This window comes from Festucalex cinctus, chromosome 21, assembly GCF_051991245.1.
Source record: "Festucalex cinctus isolate MCC-2025b chromosome 21, RoL_Fcin_1.0, whole genome shotgun sequence".
NCBI lineage: Eukaryota > Metazoa > Chordata > Actinopteri > Syngnathiformes > Syngnathidae > Festucalex > Festucalex cinctus.
The window spans coordinates 12,123,622-12,145,446 of record NC_135431.1 but is presented as its reverse complement, the minus strand read 5'-3'; the positions used below and the strand labels follow the sequence as shown (position 1 = coordinate 12,145,446).

Here is a 21,825-nt window from a genome sequence, read left to right as displayed (position 1 = left end):
TTAAGAACATCACAGTAGAGAGAGAGAGAGAAAATAACTGGGGCAGATTTTTAATGAACCTTTTGTCAAAGACAACAGGGAAACCGATGCAGAACACTTTGTTCCAGGCGAGGCAGGAACATTGAGTGACCTACCAGAGCTGAGGTAGTCGCAGCGAAGACATACATGAAAGTTAAAGTACCATAGTGAGACGCGCTGTGGGTGTGACAGAGGAGTTCACGATGCAGATAGGAGTGCATCAGGGATCTTCGCCTCCTGTTTCCGAAGGTGATGGATAGACTGACAGATGAGGTTAGACAGGAATCCCCGTGGACCAGGATGTTCGCAGATGACATTGTGAGCGTCAGGGAGCAGGTGGAAGAACGTTTAGAAAAGTGGAGGCGTACGGTGGAAAGGAGATGAATGGAGATTAGGCAAAGTAAGACAGAATATGTGCATAAATGAGAGGGGGGAGGTGAAAGCAACAGGGAGATCGTGAGGGTGGAGGACTTTCAGTTCTTACTTCAGGTTGGAAAAAGGATGTGAAGAAACAGAACCAAGCATGTTGGCTTAGATGGTTTTTATTGACTATCATCACTAATGAGATGTAGCAGCTACATGGAGGGCAAGATTGGGTCAGGTGGAGATAAAAAAAAAATAAAAAAAAAATGGCTCCCTGCAAGTACACATCACCTCAAGAAATAATATTTGAGTTTGGCTTGTGCAAGAAAAATGGAGTGTGGAGGCTCCCTCTTTCACATCAAAAACAGATCTTACTCATCATTATTAAAAATGCAACGCATCGGTTTAACAGTTGTTTCCAAGTTCAAAGTTATTTACTTTGCACATGGGAGGCAATAAAATTCAGATCGCCAAACTCATTTAAAGTAACTATCAATTATTTTATAAATCTGAAGCCTTCCTTGTTTATTCTCAAAGATTGTTTGACGTGTATTTGATAACTTCCTGCACTGCCCACTTCTCTTTTGTAAAGATACTGCTGCTGGTATTCACCCTGTTAGGCTGTCTTTGTTTGGCCACTGCATGGCTGAAATCATATTAGCACCGCCTATTTGTTTCTATTTGAATCAAAACCCTGCGCCAGGAATAGGAAGGATCCTCAAAATTGAGACAATAATCCCACAAAGCAGCTAAAGAGGAGCTGGCTGTAGAAAGAAGGGGATCTGTCTTTGTGTTCCTGCGAAGTACCTGTCCAAAGGGACCTTTTAGGTTTCTAAGAATAGACTATCATCGCCTCTTCGTTGTTCTTTCCTTCTCTGGCCTCCAGGGAGTTTTATCTTAGACGACGGGTGGTAATTGCTTCGGAGAGTTTTTGGCTGCGGCACTTTTAAGTGAATTCTTCATTTGTGAGGCAAATATTTGCGTTTTCCCCGGAGGGATGTTTGTGCTGTCGCTGCACAGCTCCGACGCCTCCAGATGCCACATTCTCCATCGCCTCTGCTTCTCATGCAGTTTAGGAGGTGCCTGTAGAGCTTTGTACCTGTCTTGGTCCACAACAGAAGCGTATATTTTCATCCTAATTAACATATAATTTCTGAAAAAAAAAACCATGGATAGATCAAGAAAGAGTCCAGTACAGATCACAGAATTTATTTAGAGCTACGAAGCTGACATACTCACACGAAGCCATGCCTTCTTCTGTGACATGAATGGCAACAGGTGGAGACGCAGACCCAAGATGGCTGCTTCAAAACAAAATGGCTGACTTTGTGTTTAGTTACAGGCATGAGTTCCATGAGATTTTGTTGTTCTCCCTTAAATGTTGGAGACGTCCACACAATTCCATGTCGATCAGTGAAACTGGTGATGGGGTTCTGATTTAATAAGTAAATACATAAATAAAAAAAATACATTTTCCAGGGCACATCCACTGCAAAAAACTGCAAATCGTGTTCTGTGCTTTACTGTTTACTGCGAGGGAAATGAATCCCAATTCTGCATTAAATGGGGAAAAAATGGCAACATTTTCGGTGCAATAGTTGACAGTGTTTGATCTAAAACAATGTGAAAAGCTCTTCAAGCCCCTCAGGCAGCGTCGGTGGCATCCAGCCGCCTTGGCTGTTGTTGCTCACTCTCTCGCTCACTTTCTTTGTTTGTTTTAAGGGTTTCCTTTTAGAAAAAGTCTTGAGGGGAGGGAGGCTGTATTTCATGTTGCCTCATTATAGCCAGCCTTTATCAAACTTGTTTTTCCCTCCCGCCCCCTCCCCGCTTGAATAGATTTGATTCAAACAGAAAACGCCGCAATCAAATATCAAAGCGCACTTTTGTGCTATTTCCTTCTTTTCCCCTAAACATGACATTTTCCCAAAGAGAATGCGAGTGGCCCCTTCAGAGGACATTTCCATTTCTGGGGTTTACCTGGCAATGAATCCCACCACTGTTGTTTTCCACTCGCACAAAGGAGGTAAAAAGATCATCCTCAGGTGAACAGGGAAGCGCGTCAAGCATCATTAATTTGTTGTGACAGTTGCTTGTTGGGCTTTGGGGAGGAAACGCGCTTTGATGCGAAGACCCGGCCTGAGCTGCCAGACGTCTAATGATGCGAGGGTTTGTTCAAGCCGCCAATCAAATGGCGCGACCTACTTATAGCAGCAGCGGCACCGCTCTCAAGAAAACACAACTTTTTTTTTTTCTTCTTCTTTGTTTTGCGCCACTGATTTTTGCCGTTTTAAAAGCAAATCAATTTTCTCTCTTTGACCAGTGGGCAGGTGATGTACTTCTCAGCCAGGAGTTGTCCTGCCACAAAATTCACTTCTTCTCACACACTAAATGAAGGAAACGCTGCATGGTCTTTTTGTGGACTTTCTAGTTGATCTTTTGGCCCACATACACGTAGTTTGGGTTGTGACGCCAGTCTTGGAACTTTTCTGACACACCTCGTAGACCTTCCTTTCTGACTGAATGACCTGTTGCCATGGAAACAACACAGAACATAAATGTATTTCATCCTGTAATTGGATATTGGCCTTCAGATTCTTACGGGCACCTTGTTTCTATGTTTTCGACCTTCGTTATGTGACGCCACTCTCGTAATAGTAGAGTGCAGGTGAACCTTACGTTGCAGCCACTCTCTACTCCTAATGATTAAATAAATTTTTTTTTTTTGAAAACGCTTCTTTGTACAGTTGGGGTGATGCAGAGGGAATGAACTCTTGAAGCTGATGGATGTGTCAAAGCTCAGCAACACACACCCCCGCACACACAGATTAAGAGCAGGGCTGTCCATAAAGCCGACAGGATACAGTGTGTTGTTAGACCTGTGTACCATTTCCATATAGATTGCCTGTCCATCATTTTCATTTTGACACTGCAGGCGAGGCTCAGAGAGCTCAACGTATAGAGGCAGAACAAGCTAGAAGCTGCAATCTGGGTGCATGTATTGTGCAATGTATGTAACATCCACACATGCATATCTCATTTGTCCCAAAAATATTTTTATTATTTTATAATAATAACAATAATAACAATCAACAGTTTCACTCGATTATAGTGTGATATTAAAAGTAAAACTTAAAAAAAAAAAAAAAAAAAAAAAACTGGTGAATGACATCACCATTTTTTCCATGTGATGGCACCTTGTCCGCCCTCGCACCCGCCAACCAAAGAACCCCATTAAGAATCCAACATTGACCCTGCAGCACCCCAATTATAGCATACATTAATCCCATCACTCCGCCGGCTCACACACGCACACGCACGCGTGCGCACGCTCACACACATGCACGTGCACACTCAGAGTGCTTTAGTGCTTAAATCAATCAGGCTTTATTTGCACTCGCTTAAAGAAGCTGTGTTGCGCTTGTCAATGTCTAGCTGGTGGCTATCGATGAACGTGACACTTTGCACATAGTTTTTCCTTTTCTTTTTTTTTTCTTTTTTTTTTTTTTTTAAATATGTCCTTTCAGATTGCTTTCAATACAAAAAAAGATTAAGTCATAGTTTATTGGAATTTCTCTTTAAATACTTTATTTTGTTTATTTTTAAATGCAATTTCTACGCAAATTCATCCCTGTGGAACTATTAAATTATAATTTATCATTTGTATTTTTTCAAATAATTATTTCTTTTCTTATGGATTTTTCTTCACTGTGTGGTTATTTTAATTTAGCACTGCATTGAAAGTGATACAGCGGTGCCTTGAGATACATGTGACTTAATTTCCAAGTTTTGCGAGACACGAACTGTCATTGCACAATGCTGCCTCCAGTGGCCAAGTTACACAGCAGTGTGGTTGAGTTTATCAAAACGCACTTTTACATTTATTTATTTTTATTTACTTTTTAAATTTATTTGACATTTTTTAAAAATTGTCATTTGTACTAATTATCATATGCTAGTTTCCTTCCCAAAAAAAACTTTTTTTGGGGGGGGGGGGGGGGTGAAGCTGGAATGGATTAATGGCATTTTTGTTCATTTCAATAGGGAAAAAATATTTGTCACAAGTGTTTTGAAGGAACGAATTAAACTTGTATCTGAAGGCACCATTTTTGTTTATTTGTCTTGTACCTGACCATTTGTGTAGTAATGGCCATCAATAAAATGCGCAACAAGGTTCCCACGTGAGAAGATCCAAGTCAATTCTGCTTGTTATTCTTGCCATGTTTGGACATAGAGACGCTGCCACCACTGACAATTTTTTATTTTTATTTTTTACATCCACCGGGACGGACTACTCGGCAGCTTGTTGCTTTTTCCAAAAGAAAGGTCGTGTTTTTTGCTGCACCTGCTGCAAATCGCGAAAAAAAAAAAAAAAAAAATGAGCTGGAGGTTTAGGATGACTCCATTGTGAATGTTCGTTGGCCGTCGCTCAGCTCGTTTGTCTTCTCGGAAGAGCGTCAAAGGTCGCCTATTGTCTGCTCATCTTCAGCCTGTTACCGCAGCGCCACCGCTCATTAACAATGGCCTTGATAAGTGCTAATTTATAACCCGTGTCACTGTAATTAAATGTTTGTGCAGATCTGTTGAGCTCTGATAAGAGCTGGCTTCTTAATGCCTGCTGGGAAATGATGTCCACGTATGTACACATTCACCGGACCTCATGCTGGGATTTCAGACTGTTAGATGGTTTGCTATGGCTTTACAATAACAATACCCTTATGAAGGGTTTTTAACCTACCAAACTACAACCCTATTGAGAACCTTTAAAGTGTCTTTAAGCAAAAAAAGGACTCTGAGGGCAATAGCAAAAGATTTATGAGGTTGGGAGGCAGTTCTCATCCAAATGGTGGGAGGCTAATCTGACATCCTGGACAGAAACTGGTCCTGAATTTACTCTTATCATCTAACAGGACGATTGCAAACTGCGTCAATTTCATATCGCGAAAACCCGCCGCCGGACTTTAACATGATCTTGGGTGTGATTAGCTTTGGCTGTTTGAGCGCAAAGGATCAAGGAGACACCGAGGGGGCGGGCCCCCCCGGTCCCCCTACCCCTACGGAAACCCAAGTGTCGAGGGGCTGATAAGGTGACCCCCTTTTCTCCATTTAGACACACACGCACGATCTTCCAGCTTATCTCTGCACCATCTGCTCTTTGCCTTTCCTTGGTCTTCATCTCCTCACAGTCATTTCTTGGGGGAGATGGAGTCATTTGGGAAAGGGGGCAGGTGGAAGCTGACAGTCACATACACGCGCTTGGCACCATCTTGGACACTGACCTTTACAAATTATTGCGGAGAGAACAAGTGCGAAAAGGTAACAACAACAGCAAAGGAAACACTTTTCTTTTTTTCAGGAGCAAGTGTGGGGATTAAACATCAGGGAGTGAAAGAAAATAGTTGGCTGCCACAGTCAAAGAAGAACATGCAGCGTAATAGTCTCAGCAGAGAATAATGGCATTAGGTGGAGTGGGAGATTGCGAAGAGAAATAAGTTGTAGAAAAGGTACTTATTTTTGCTCTATGGTGTCATAAAAAAGTGTAACCCTACTTTGAAACACTAACCCTAATTAGAAACCTAATTTGAATCACTAGCTATATTTTGAAACCCTACTTTGAAACCATACTTCAAAACCCTGCTTAACTCCCTACCTTCCTCCTTTCTTACATTTGTTTTAGCCTAAATATTTGTTTTCCAAAGCTCCTCGGTGGCTGGGCCCCGGGGGTGGCTGGATGAGATCCACCCGGAGTTCCTAAAGACTCTGGATGTTGTGGGGCTGTCGTGGTTGACACGCTTCTACAACATTGCGTGGACATTGGGGACAGTGCCTGGGGTGGTGGTCCCCCTTTTTAAGAAGGGGGACCGGAGGGGGTGTTCCAACTACAGAGGGATCACACTCCTCAGCCTCCCTGGTAAGGTCTATTCAGGGGTGCTGGAGAGGAGGGTCCGTCGGGAAGTTGAATCTCTGATTCAGGAGGAGCAGTGTGGTTTTCGTTCTGGCCATGGCACAGTGGACCAGCTCGACACCCTCAGCAGGATCCTCGAGGGTGCGTGGGAGTTCGCTCAACCAGTCCACGTGTTTTGTGGATTTGGAGAAGGCGTTCGACCGTGTCCCTCGGGGAGTCCTGTGGGGGGTGCTTCGGGAGTACGGGGTAACGGGCCCCCTGATACGGGCTGTTTGGTCCCTGTACGACCGTTGCCAGAGTTTGGTCCGCATTGCCAGCAATAAGTCGGATTCCTTTCTAATGAGGGTTGGATTCCTCCAAGGTTGCCCTTTGTCACCGATTCTGTTCATAACTTTTATGGACAGAATTTCTAGGCGCAGCCGAGGCGTTGAGGGGGTCCGGTCTGGTGGCCTCAGCATTGCGTCTCTGCTTTTTGCAGATGATGTGGTGCTGTTGGCTTCATCAAGCCTGGATCTCCAACTCTCACTGGAGCGGTTTGCAGCTGAGTGTGAAGCGGTTGGGTTGAAGATTAGCACCTCCAAATCCGAGACCATGGTCCTCAAAAAGGGTGGTGTGTCCTCTCCGGGTCGGGGATGAGATCCTGCCCCAAGTGGAGGAGTTCAAGTATCTTGGGGTCTTGTTCATGAGTGAGGACAGGATGGAGCGGGAGATTGACAGGAGGATCGGTGAAGCGTCTGCAGTGATGCGGACTCTGTATCTCTTGATTTACCGGTCGATCTCCGTTCCAACCCTCATCTATGGTCACGAGCTGTGGGTCGTGACCGAAAGAACGAGATCCCGGATACAAGCGGCTAAAATGAGTTTCCTCCGCAGGGTGTCCGGGCTCTCCCTTAGAGATAGGGTGAGAAGCTCGGTCATCCGGGAATGACTCAGGGTCGAGCTGCTGCTCCTCCGCGTTGAGAGGAGCCAGCTGAGGTGGCCCGGGCATCTGGTTCGGATGCCTCCTGGACGCCTCCCTGGAGAGATGTTCCGGGCATGTCCCACCGGCAGAAGGCCCCGGGGAAGACCCAGTACATGCTGGAGAGACTATGTCTCTCGGCTGGCCTGGGAACGCCTGGGGATACCGCCAGATTAGTTGGTTGAAGTGGCTGGGGAGAGGGAAGTCTGGGTTTCCCTCCTAAAGCTGCTGCCCCCGCGACCCGAGCACGGATAAGCGGAAGAAGATGGATGGATGGATGGATTTGTTTTCCACATACAACCAAAAGCAATAAGTTAGCAACTTAAGTTAATGTTTTATTCAAATGCCCTCAATGCCTCAACCCTATACTTTCAGGGTCACTGTTAGAAATATTATGTTGAGTCCTCTGTTGAAGCACATGTGCTTGTACGACATACTGTATACTGTACATATGCTTCTTTCTTGGACTCCATAGGGAGACAATACAGAAACATTTGATATAAATTGCTATGCAAGGAAGCAAGCATGTAGATAAATATCGTGTGGAACATTATGTTTCTTTAATGAGAATCCCTTAGTGAACTATGCACATTTGTATGGATGTATGTGTGTGACTGCGTTTGAGTGAGGGCTGGGAGGCAAATGAGGCAACGTGAGGTCAAAATAATAATACGAAAAGATAGAAAAAGAAGAAACGTGACTGGTGGAGACAAAACATCAATTAACAACGAATGAAAAAGCGCGCGCGCGCACACACACCCCCACACACTTTCCTTAATTCACGCGAGTGGTATTTTGCACTCGCACCTTTATTAGTCTTTACGACGGGCTTGCAGCCGTTTTATTATAAAGAACTGCTCAGGGGTAAGAACACACGCGATAATTCAATCTCTCCTTTATGAATTAAACATCCAACAGGCATAACAAGCCGCATGCACTGACAATGAAATGATTTGCATGATGCTTTAAACAGCTACAGAGTGTGCATATTTGTTACTTTTAAGAATCTTTAAAATGCACCATGTTTCACACGAACAAAGGCCCACAAGCAGCGGAGCGTGGGGATGAAAAATTCATTATTATTATTATTAGGGTGATGAAGGCGTGGTGGTGTAGTAGCAGGATACCTGAGGGAGGTCAATATGGTTTACCTGACCTGGACTCACAACACGTTCTCCTCGTCTAAGCCTGGAGGCTTTTTGGCCACCGTTTCTCCAAAGTGCTCTTGGCTGTCCTCCTGCGCTCCACTGTGCACCTTTAAAACTTTTTACACAGAGAACATGAAATCCAATGTTAGGCGCTTGTATTCTCTCAAGCTGCTGGCTGCTGGTTGACATTGAGCTAGCCAAGACCAGGAGACCATGTGACTACTAAAACGCCAGGCAAAGCCAAATTGCCTCTGAGATGTGGGGAGAAAATGTCAAAAGTTCACTGATTTATTTTTAATGTAGCCTACTGTCAAACTTTTTACCAGATATCTGTTATACACACTGAAAACTTTCTGTGGACTACACACACAGATAAGAGCTGAATATAATCTTTCCTGCCTGCCTCGCTAGTTAGCTAGATGCTAGCATGTAAACGGCTAGTTAGCTAGCTACAGAGGAGTCAAATCCAGGTCCAGAAAGTAACAACCCTTCCGCAGTTTGGCTTTAAGTATAGTTTCTTAAGTATAGTTTTCTTCTCAGAGCTTGTTTAACTGCCAATTGAGTCTAACTGTGGCTGGGTTTTTACTTTCTGAACCCAGATTTCACCCCCTCAGGCTAGCTCACTAGCTAGCTAGCTGCCTACTCTAGGCTACACACCACCATGGCAATAAATCTGAAATGTTTAAGTTTCACCAAAGTGGGAACAAAATTAACAAGCAATGTTGTTTTAGAAGAGTATATATATTTTATTAATAAGCTAATAATTTACCGGCGGCACGGTGGAGACTGGTTAGCACATCCGCCTCCCAGTTCTGAGGACTCTGGTTCGAGTCCAGGCTCCGGCCTTCCTGGGTGAAGTTTGCATGTTCTCCCCGTGCCTGCGTGGGTCTTCTCCGGGTACTCCGGTCTCCTACCACATTCTAAAGACGTGCATGGCAGGTTAATTGGGTGTTCCCAATTGTCCATAGGTGTGCTTGTGTGTGTGGATGGTTGTTCGTCTGTGTGCCCTGCAAATGGCTGGCAACCAGTCCAGGGTGTACCCCGCCTACTGCCCAAAGCCAGCTGGGATAGGCTCGAGCACCCCCGTGACCCTTGTGAGGAATAAGCGGTGAAGAAAATGGATGGATGGATAATAATTTACCTTCACTAATAAAATAACAGAATTGGGTGTAAATTGTTTAAATAATAATAATGTTAAAAATAAAAAAAAATAAAAATTAAAATGTTCAAAGTTTTGCATTTATTTGAACAGGGACAGCGCACAACAACACATTGACCAAAACAAAGTCAGGAATGATGCTCTTAGTGAAACAAAATTCATAATCCCCTCCACCCCAAGAAAGCAACAGAATTGTTGTTTTGCCTTATTGTTCGTGATTTGTTACTAGGCCAAGTTCATGGGGCTTCGATGTGACTGCCTGACACAGGCTAATTGAATTGCTACTCTGTATTAATTATGAAAGGTGTCTTGATTGTTGATGCTGTTATATTATATAACAACAAAACAAACCAAAACAAAGAAGTAACTTGTGCTGATGCAAGGGCTTGCAAGGACTAACATACATGTTTCATACTAAGAAGCCTCAGGTGCACATTTTGGACGATTCAAGCGAGGTCAAAGCGACACGGCAGCCAGCCCGTCGCGAGAGTGCATTTTCAATCAGCTTGTGGATCTCCAGCCTGATAAGAAAGCTGAGGCAACAATTGCTTCTGACAGCTTGAGCCAGTGGATAAAGTGTTTTTTTTTTTTCCTCCCTCCATTGGCTCGAAACCAGGATTTCAAGACTCTGGTAAAAGAAGAAATGGGGTATAGGAGAAGGGTTTGCAGGCTGAATAATGATACAGTTTCCTTTCTCTACACTGAAGCATGGATGAATTCAAAGACATTTATTGCTAAAATTTATATAAATCGAAACAAAATAGTTTAGTATCTTTACCCGGCAGCAGGTAAAAGTTGAATTTGAGCATAGGATCGTCTTGTCCATGGTGAATGATTGCTCACGCACAAAAAAAAAAAAAAATTATTAAAAGGTGAAATAAAAGATTTATTGCAACTTCGCATTTCTCCATGTCACGTGGTGATTGGCAGACCAGTTTTCATGGTGTGCAGTTCTCAATGCAATACTGTAAATGCAGGATTGGCGTAAACAGGGTTAGGTTAAAAAACAGGTTAGGGAGACAATTGGTTGTATTTAGGGTTAGGGTTTAACATGGGTGTTACAGGTATGTGTTGGGTTAATGTCTTTAAGGTTAACCACCAAGGTTTTAACTAATAATTAAATGTTGTATGTGACAGTGAAAGTGTCTGTATGGAATTCATCCGTTCTGACAGCATTTTATCATCGCAAACCTGAAGCACGTGAACGTGCCAAATGTATCCCACTAACGGGAGCAAGCGTATCGGTGAATAATTGATGCGAAGGGTGACACAAAATGAGACATCATGATAAAGGACGCAGTATGATCCATCCAATGCCTGCAGTCACCATGTCACTTTTAGGGCTTTTTCGCTGAAATATCACTTTAATCTACCATCCAGCTGGGAGGAATTATTATTATTTACTGTTCCTAGTCAGGGGAAAAAAATCACTTCCCTTCAGTGTGTGCCAGGTAGCTGCTAAGACGTGACGTATTTAATGCTCTTACGGTTCACTGGGAGGCAGCGCGCGTTCGCCTCGTGTGCCTTGCCTTGCTGCGATGATGTGGGGGCAACCGGTCGGGTCCTCGTCTGAGGTGACTAGTCCCATGCGCGTGTGCTGTATATAAATGTATACATTATGCATCATCAACAGGTTATTACTATTGAGGTCCAATGAATCTGTGCAGCCGTTTTCAAGATTACGGTTCGGTTCACATTCAACATAGTAAGGGAACAAAAAAAAATAAAAAATCAAACCCAAAATCTGTTGTGTAAACAGAGACAGATTTAATAGCTTTATAATTGTTATTTTTAGTAAAGAAAAAGTGGCACATTCAGTAGCCACATAAAATTACATTTTCCAGAACTGGCCTGCAGTGTTTGCATTTGACGCATGTTCTTTAAACAATGCCCGTTCAGGCCGTTAAAAGTTTTATGCTGCTAACAGTTTGACCAAGAAACAAATTATATCTATTTCCATTCTTTCCCTACAGGGCAAAATGAAAGGTCTACCAAACGGTTATCCCATTAAATTTCGAAGATATCTCGAAATGTGCACATTTGCTCTTCTTGTCCGACTTTCCTCCTTTAAAATTTTAACTTCTCATTCACATAAATAATAGAGCATATTGCAAACATGCTGATGCTGTCAGTTTGTGACAGATGTGAGGTGTTCACGTCACTCAGTTTTCTGCGTCGGTCATGCAACTTCAGCCAACAAATTTCGTCAAGCTTCCTGTCGAGAGTAACAATGCCCGTCGCTACAAAAGCTGGTACGAGCTGCAGGTCGGGTCGGGGGAGGTCCGCGCTGACGCCTCAGGGTGAAGGCATTTCATATTCATCGTACTGTGACACGGTAGAGAATGAAATTTTTACGCACTGCCGAAAACATATCTCTAGCCGCAACACCAGATCACCACAGCCCGAGCTATAGTTATAGACAGTGCAAGTAAGTTACTCTTGCTCTCCCTCACCTAATGTTCCATACACCTCTGCACCGTCTGCAAGGAAGCCTGGGAAAAAACAAAAACAAAAAAACAAATCACATACTGAAACAACAAGCAAGGAAGCAATCCCCTTCCCAAAACAAAGCTTTCCATCTAATCCCGCTATGTGCATCAATTCTTTATCGTGAGCTCTCTGCATTGGCCAATGTGAAGGTCGTGTGACGGAGGTCAAGAAGCCCGATCCTACCTGCTCCGAGGCCTGATTTGTAATGAAACGCACCAAGGTCATGATCGTACGTGCGTGAAAGCAATATCTGGTGAAATGCAGCAATGCGTGAAGGCGAAAACAGGCTAGTCTGTATCAATGTGTTTTTTGTTGGTGGTGGGAGGTTGCTTCTATAAAGCGTGCCATTGTATTGCACAACTGTTAGCCTCTATTAGTGGGAGCACAAGGCAAATCGGAGAGCCTGGGAGGAAAGGAAACTTAAAAGCTGTTCAGGCAGGATAAGAAATAATCATGACGGTTACTGTTTCAGGGCATTGCAGTGACTTCTTTCTTTCTAATATGTATTCTACTAGTTAATATGGAGTAGGGATTCTACTGTCAGATGAACACATTTACTTTAGTCTTATAGCGTTGTTTCATGTAATTTTCAAAATTTGTGTGGAATAAGAATTAAGCATTATGGTGCGTCCATTTTCATTTACATCAGGAGACGTTCATTTGGGGCAATACTGCCCTCTGAAATTGACGTCAACTGTCTTCGGGCTCGCATTGCAAACATCGTGGCTCACCTGGTTACTCATTTTGGTGAGTATAATTACAATATATTTGCATTAAGAACTTTTTTAATTATGTAGGATTTGATTGAGAAAAAAAAATGCATCCAGAAGTGCATGAACTCTGGTGTATTTGCTTTCTTTCCATCCTGTAAGAATAACTTTCCCGTTTGCACTTTGGCTGCACTTTCCATCATCTTTGTCATTACAGAAAGAGTACAAAAATCACCAATTTCACAAATATATGAGTTCTTCAGTGAACAGTGAAGGTTAGGTATCAAAAACAACAGCAACCTGAATTGGGTAAATTCATGAAGGGTGAAAGGTGGGCATTCACCGTGCATTTGACAGTCAAAGGTCCCATCACGCCACCCCCAAAATAAATGTCATGAATCATAATAAAGCCTCAAACCTCATCACATTTGCAATTAGTCGTACAGAAATTGTTGCAGTCAAGCGTCCTCACTGCAAACACTTCAAATCAATACGATGCATTTCGCGGAAATGTCAAGCGATCATTAGTGGCAGGGTGAATGTCAGCGTAATCAATGAATGATAAGTTGAATAAATCATGTTGAAAAATAATGACTTTCCTTTTTGTAATGCAGGAAATGACATCATGTATGTCTGTTTGAGTTTGTACATACATATATATATTGTTTTTATAGTATTGATGGCATGTTTAATTTCCTCCTGATAGTGGCAGTATTGAGAAGGTACCAAATCAACCCATGTCAATATCTGCTGTCACTTGGTTGGGAAATACATAAAATCAATCCCTTTTGCCGATAAATGTAATTGCATATACGTCTTAAATTGCATGCATGCCGTTTACAACTCACTCTCAACGTTGTGGGATTGGCAATTTACACAAAGGCAAACAAACAAATGAGATCATTAAAAACAACAATTCGGCCCGCATGAGGACCGCACCTGCCTTACCGCGTATAATTTGTTTCAATTACCAAAAACGCAATTATCGCTTTGATTGGAATGGGGAAAAATGCGGCGAGCTGTGTGAATGCATTTGGGCCAAATTAGCAGCTGCATGGTGGTAGAGGTGCTTTATCTGCTAAGGTGTTAATTATAGGAGAATGATAGAAATGCTGCTGCTGCTGCAGAGAGGCGCTTCGTTAGTGGGAAACATGACGGACCTTTACCTGAATACGTGCGTGTGTATTATGTGCATGTGCCTTTGTCGTCTCGCTGCTTCATCCCAGTCGTCGCTTTACTTCCAGCTCTTGGTGGAATCTCTTTCAATTGCAGCGTGCGCCCCGCAGTGTGCACAGGCCATTTAGGAAAAGTGCTGAGTGCATGAAGCTGGAATGAAAAATGAGCTCATCACCCAAAATCTCTCCGGGGCATCAGCGGCGACGGCGACGGCGACCGGTCAATTTACACCGGCAGAAGGCGTCGGGCGCCGGCGTTCTCGGCAGGATGACACCTTTGCTGCTATTAAACAGCTCCATTTAGCACCAATGGGGACGCTTTGTTAATTAAACATTAATGAGAGGCTCATCAGGAGGAGACCTGCAGGCGCAGTTGTTGCTCCGTTCAACAGTTGGCCCCCCCTCCCAGCAAAAGTTTGTCATAAACAAAGAATGAGATTCTCAAATAATAGTCTTTATGACATGATATAACGTGTTAAATCTGATTGTCTTCTTTATAGAAGCACAATATCAAAAGTCTGTCCTGTTTTTAGGAATGTGCAACACAAATATTTGTTCTTTTCAGGAAAGTAAAACATCAATAATTTAGTCAACTGCAACAACAAAAGTGTGACTTCTTTTTAGGAAAGTGCAACAGAAATCGTCTTGTGTGCAACATCATTAGTTTGTCCCCCCCCCTAATACGGCAGTAACATTTATTTGTTTTATTGTTAGACAGGTCTAACATGAAAGGTTGGTCTTCTTTTGAGGAAAGTGCAACATCAATGGCAAGTCTTCTTTAAAGGAAAAGGCACATAAAAATTTGTCCTCTTTTTGAGCAAGTGTACCATTAATAGTTTGCCTACATTTTATGAAAGTGCTAGTAAATGTTCTATTCTTTTTATCCATCCATCCATTTCCTGAACCGCTTGCTCCTCACAAGGATTGCGGGGGGTGCTGGAGCCAATCCCAGCTGGCTATGGGCAGTAGGCGGGGTACACCCTGAACTGGTCGCCAGCCAATCGCAGGGCACACAGAGACGAACAACCATCCACACACATGGGGAAGTACAAAACCATTAATACTGTTTTCATTTTAGGAAAGTGCAACATGAGTTTTTTTGTTGTTGTTTTTTAATGGTGATCGTACTGCAATAATATCGACTTGTTTTCAAGTTAAAGTCACAAATGTAAACGAGGTTGTTATAGTTTTCTTCTTTTTTCAATTTGTTTTGCTTCTCTATCCTTTAACTTAAAGATAGTAAAAATGGCACGAGAACAAGTTTCCAAAGTGCTACTGTTTAATACTTACTTGCCATAAATTCTTTTTTGCACTCTTGTGATGGGGAAAAAGAATTCACACTTCTCAGTTTGTCCAAACGAGAATTTGATTTTGAAAGCTCTGGAATCCACAGTTTGCACTACAATTTTTTGACTTTTAAGATTATGATTCAATGTCACAGACTATATAATACTAGACGAATATACAGTTGCGATGTTGAGAAAGAACTCTGTTTATTTTGAATGACGGCCACTCAAACAGGGCCGAGCGGAATATTTACACAAATTTACTTTCCATCACCATGTTGTGAGAACATCAGTGTTGGTGCGCTATTTTTAGCTCGAAGCTAACACAGCGGTGTGTATCACTCTGTCTGTATGCATGTTAGTACACATCCGAGGTAACAAGGGGTCAGAATAATTTACCAATGTAATCTGGAAACTATCGCTCATGGCTGTTTTCTTTTCTGTCGTCCTTGAAGCAAGCTTTGCTTACACACTCTATATTAATGTAACTCATGCCTGCTTTTTTTGTCCACGTCTTTGCTTTTGATTTGACCAGATCATGTTTGCTGCCCTCCTCAGTCTCAGCGTGAGTGTGTGTGGGGGTGTGTGTGTGGTAGGGGGAAGACTGTGTCGAAGTCTTTTACAGACACAACCTCCTGATGTGTGCCGCTGGTCATTGTCAGCTTGGCCGAGGGATTGTGAGCATCACTGACTCTGTGTTTCCTTCTAGGAACTGTGCAATGGTGTTTTTTTTTTTTTTTTTTTAAGGTTGTTTGAACTGAGATAATCTGTCTTCCTTGTAGCTATTTCACTCAATTAAATGGGCTACGAAAAGACAATTAGGCTCCTTCTATTGGTTAGCTCGTCAGGTTGTCAACCAATTTAGTTCCTCATGGGCCAGTATATAATAAAGCCCTATTTTTGCACTTACACAACATTGAGTATTTTATTTTTGCTATATTGTATTACTTGTGGAAACAAAAAAAAACTATTGTGGACCAAGAGAGACTGGACTGTTAGCAAATTGCCAATTAGGCTTCCATTGAGGAATCTTCCTGCTAATGATCGTGTCTAAGTGGAGGTCACACGCAGTAGTTCGTCTACATAATTATACATTGTTAATGGTATCTTAGGACTTCTGCACAGCTTTGTGTGTCGTAAGTAAAAAAAATTAAAAAAAATATTGTAATGTACTGCATTAGTAGTCTGGGGATGAAACTTCATGAATGGACTAATTAGTTTGTCTTGTTCTCTGGTTTGTATTTGTCACGAGAGCAGCTTTTAGTTTAGGATCATCTGCTCTGGAGCACAAAAGTGACCCCCCCTTTCCAGACCCTCCTAAAGAAAAATCTTTTCTTTTTTTTTTTTCCCCCTTTGCTTAAAGGAAGGCTCCTTTAATTTTACATGTATGGCTTGATCGGCAGTAAATAGTTAGTTTAGCTACGAAAAATGCATAAGAGCTGAAGAATACATCCTTATATTGATTTATTTAACTTTTCTTCAACATAGAAGTACTTCCGTGTTGGAACGCCCCCGAGTGGTGACGTAGCAAGTGTGTATACTCGCTTGGCGAACAGTAGTTCACGCAGACATAACAACGAGGAGGACACAAACTGTCACTTATGCCTTTGTGTATTGCAAAATTTTGCAAGGCGTCGGCAAGGAAAAACCCGCGAGACCCCCCTAAAAAAAAAAAAAGACTTGAGTAGACAATGGTTTGTTTGCTAAGTGCTGTCAACCTCCCGAAGGACAAGCAGGCGTGCGCGCAGCGAACATTTCAGGCATGAGGACTAAGAAAATATGTTACAATTTGAGATGGGGTACGCCACACGCCTAATACTAAAGCCCAACGCAGTACCGAGTATCTTTAAAGAACCAGACGTGGGAAATAATCCAGCCGATGGAGGATCTCTGGCGGCTATTTCCGCAACTGCTAGCAACACGGAGCCTTCACTGTCACCAACAGCCGGCACAAATCGAGTCCCTACCTACGGCCACTGAAAGGTCTCGGAGAAGCGAAGCAAATTTAAAGCGAAAGGTAGGCATGTTTCGGGGGTGGGGGGGCATTGGTTATTATACTGCACGGACTGTTTTATTTCATAATTCATTTGAGTGTGAACATCGTCAAGTACGGGGACGAGGACGTTATGTTTTATTAGCTCGTAAGTTGTTTATACTAAACAAACTGACCATGTTCATAATCTTATTTTACCAAAAAATTTATAGAATGTGGATTAGTGTCATTATCATGTGTCATGTGCGACGTACTACATTTGTGTTCTGTCCCGCTGTTCTTCCTGTGGTGCCTTCCACTTTCATTTGCATTTCGTTCGGATCCAAACCATTGATAACCAGCCTAGGTAACGGCGTCTCGCATTTCCTTACTTCATTCTGTCTATAAATAAACACGGTTAATACACAACCTTCTTGCAACCTTTCGTTTACATCATCGGGACGCTACGCAAAAAAAGAAAAGAAAAAAAAACAGCTAGGGGAGGTTGGGCGCTGTAACGATGATACATTTAATTTTACTATTTTTTCTTTTTCCTGAAATAGTTCGTCAGTTCCACACGTTTTGCATTGCTCGTGCTGTGTGTCACGTTACCTGTTGGATATTGGCAGTTGAGATTGTCCGCAAGGAACCGATCCTCGAGTTCTTTCATTTCCAGACAGCACACATTCATTAGCGGATTGTCCATTCCTGTGCAGCTCCCGCACCACCCCCCGCCTGATTCACTCGTTCGTTAAAGTTTATTTTGTGCCCGAAAAGACCATCTGGCGCCACAACTTTCACATCCAAGGCAGACTTTCCTTCGGTAGGGTTATTTTGTCGTGTTGGATCGAAGCGATAAGGTTTAATCCTTCCGGGTTTGACGCTAGATGCACGGCTGCGTTGCATAGTGCTTCCATAGTGTAGCGTTTACACACTAGTGACGTAAACATCCGGGTTATTTAGTCACGTGTAACAAACATGCCGGCGTTCGATTCATTTTAACATCGGTTTAAAAGTTATTAAATGTACATAAAAAAATAATCACCTCACCAAATTAATTATTGAAAAAGTAGCAACTTTTTGCTGCTAAAAATGGATCAATAAGTAAAGTGTTCCTTTAAGCTTCCAAACAATTCACTCTCGCTCTCTCTCTCTGTATCTCTCTCTCTGTATCTCTCTCTCTCTCTCTCTCTCTCTCTCTCTCTCTCTCTCTCTCTCTCTCTCTCTCTCTCTCTCTCGCGCTCTCTGTATCTCTCTGTATCTCTCTCTCTCTCTCTCTCTCTCTCTCTCTCTCTCTCTCTCTATCTCTCTATCTCTCTCTCTCTCTCTCTCTCTCTCTCTCTCTCTCTCAGGAGCAGGGCCAGCTGCTGAACCGATCAGGCAGAGAGGCCGGGCCCGTCTGGGTGCCTGCCAGAGTGCTGTTGGCCTTTTTCCCTTACAATTGGAATTCCATCTGAAGCATCTGATTTGTTGCGGCTATGCCCTAGGTGTGGGTGCGCGTTTGTGTGAAGGGGTCCTGTGGATTGGGACGTTCAAAGCTGGCTGAAATCCGTCTGATTTTATGGTCGGCGGGCCACGGAATTGCTGGTCGTGGGCACCTTTGCCAGACAGAACAGGACACAACAGCAAAACTTTTTGTTGGGTGTGTTTGGTGTAGAGAACGGTACCTACTCTGTACTCGAAAACGCAGGTATTAGGTTGGGGTTCCAGGTGTGTCAAACCTGAACCATATGGGTGACAAACTACCGTAGTGTCATAACATTGGATGATACGTGGCTATAAAGGACAAAAAATAAATTTCAATCTGGCTCTGGATGTTGCCATATATGTTTTGTATATGTTTTTCGATGTGTGAAATGACTTAATTGTAGTCAAAACCCCTTAGACAGTGCACGCGCACACATACATATAGTCTTTCTTGAAGCTGAAGCTGTGAGAGATCCCCACGACTTTTTGGGACACGCTCCATTTGAAATCTGCTCGTTACCCCGTGCCGTAAAAAAAAACTCCCAGAAAGAGTGGAGGAAGATAAAACAGGCGGGAGGGAGATCAGAGCGTGTCTGGTAGAAAATGAGAGCTGAGAGTTGGAAATGGGCGGGACGGGAAAGAAGTTGAAAGGGAAACGATAACACTCCCAAGGAATATTCATGTAAGCTCATAGTCAGTCATGCTTTGCTGCAATAGCTGCTGCTTGATGATGATGATGATGATGATGATGATGTTGGGAAGAAGAGCAGCAAGTGCACATTTCTGCCTATCCAGTTTCTCCCAGGATGTTTGGCTTGTGACGTGATCACATTCTTCTCTTTACGGTCCACCTCAGGTCTGCCTGGACTTCAAGTGAACCATCTTAAATTAGAAGATTGAGTTCTTATGAGTTTCGTGTTCTAAAGTTCTGCTCTATTTTTGGTCCACTTTAGGTCTACTTGCCAGTCATTTCGGACACCTGTGATTGGTTGGTTTTGCCAGCCAATGATGAGAAGTTCATGATCACTTCAACATTTAATGCCTGGTAAGTCAATTTTTTTTTTCATGACGATCATTAAGAGAGTTTGGTTGTCTAATAAAATGTTGCTATGTGAAGGTTACTTGTCCATTTGTAGCCTTGTTGTCTTGCTAGGAAGTACGGTGAAGTAGTGGTTAATATATACGCACCACAATTCTCTTTTTCGGGGTTTGAGTCCTGGTTCCATGCTTATCATCTGGAGTTTGCACGTTCTCTCGGTGCTTGTGGAGTTATTATGGTGAAATTTGGACATATGTTTCATAGTTGTTGCTGTATTGGATGTGTGCCACTTGAAATGTACACGGCAAAAAACTTTGGCATGAAATCGAAATTTGGCACATAGACCTGCAATGTTTTCTTTCATCTCAGCCTGAAGCGTGCATGGAAATGTCAGCCCTACGCGGACTTACCTCATTGGGGTTCTGCAACAATTGGCCTTTCTCGAATAGCGAGAAATAGGATTGATAATCACCACCGGAGTGTCAGCTTTGAGTCACCTCAGGGATGTCAACAGAGCTTCTCCAAAGACGGGCGGGAGAAGATAATTGAGTCTCAATTAGAGGCAGCAACGTGATGCCATTAATCAAGTCAGGTGACCTTGCATGCTTGCAACAGGTTTGTCTTCATTCACTCCACTTCGTCTTCCTTTCTGTCCTTTGATGGACAGCTCACTCGGAAAGCTTTCTCCTTCCCCTTTCTTGTTCCTCACTCTCGCCGCCGCTATTTACAACCAAGGCCACTTGCTTCCCGCATTCAAGAGATCATTGCCCTCCCCAGGCCTCCACACCCTTCTAAAGGTCTCCCCCCTGCCACTTGCACATTGTTAGCACTCATGTCTTCCTTTGATTCAAAGGCCAAACAATCACGGCCATGTCTTCCGCTTATCGACCTATCTCGGCGGAAGGTCGCTAAGCCTTGTTCAGCCGCTATTTATTCAGTCCAGCATGATCTAGTGCCGGCTTTTTGTTGACGGTCACAAAGAGGGGTTTAAAAAGCCATTATTGTATCGCGTAATTCTACCAGATTGTGTTAAATACCCGGAGTAGATGTAAATGGATACCTCGAGTATATGCAACAATTCAGAATCTGACATCTTAGTAAATCAGATTCTTTGAAGACATTTACTGGTGGACCAGGTATATTTAACCTTGGACCCAATCTACCTTAATCTGAGCTCTGTACTTTGGGGTTCTAGCTTTAGGAAACAATAACCGCCTAGCGTTGTAGACGATTCTCGGAGAATTGGGTAAAGCCAGGTTCACACATAAGGATTTTTCAAATCTTAAAAGATTTTTTATCTTTGTCAGATGCCACACATAAAGATAAAAAAATCGGGCATTTAACAGCTTTGGTCGTATTGTGTGTAAGGTGCGCAGATAATCTCATCACAGCTCCCTCACAAACATAAAGATTCCCCGCCGCTGACGTTTGATTGTTGGCCCCAACTGGTTTTGGACCCAATTATCAGGACAAATCCAATCTTAACACCTCGCATATAAAGATAATCTTATGAGATAATTGTACAAGACAAAAGATTGTCGGGCGTTTGACGTCCTTGGTCGGGAAGGGGCAATATCGGGACAAAAACAGCCCGACTCTCTATGTGTGAACCAGGCTTAACTTACTCAACCTTAGACCCGAGAACCTGTTGCTATATGGCGTCTTGATAACATTCCAGATCAACAGAGTTCTTGTTTTGATATGGGACAATAGTACCTGACAGTTTTAAACAGACTGGTTGAATATTGGGTCTTTGGCCTGACCTAACGTTTCCATCTAAATCCAACAGGGTTCTTGCTTTTCAATTAGAAATGAAATGTAAAAAATGTGAACATGGTATGAATCCATTTTGGCTGTTTAGCACATTTGTGTTTCCTCCATGAGCATTTTTCACAACCTGGATGACGAGCATCTCCGACAAACGCACCAGTTGGTGACTCACTACACACTCCCATTTATACCCCCTCACCCTCCATCAACTCCATAATGGGACCTCCTCCTTCCCACCCACTGCATGCGTACCTCACAACCGTCTTCATCGTATACGTTCCGTTTTGTTAGGTTTCCTGTATGTACACATGGTGGCGAAAACTGCTTGTGTGCGCGCGTGTGTGTATATGTACGCTCGTGATGAGCAA

At 43.0% G+C, this 21,825-nt stretch overlaps 1 long non-coding RNA gene across 1 annotated transcript in view; it reads left to right on the top strand.

Moving 5' to 3' along the window:
• Window positions 1–21,825, top strand: part of LOC144010473 (uncharacterized) — a 158,414-nt gene that overhangs the window by 76,834 nt on the left and 59,755 nt on the right. The window contains exon 7 of the long non-coding RNA XR_013281229.1: window positions 19,602–19,693. This is a non-coding gene — a long non-coding RNA (uncharacterized LOC144010473). The remainder of the gene's footprint in view (window positions 1–19,601; window positions 19,694–21,825) is intronic.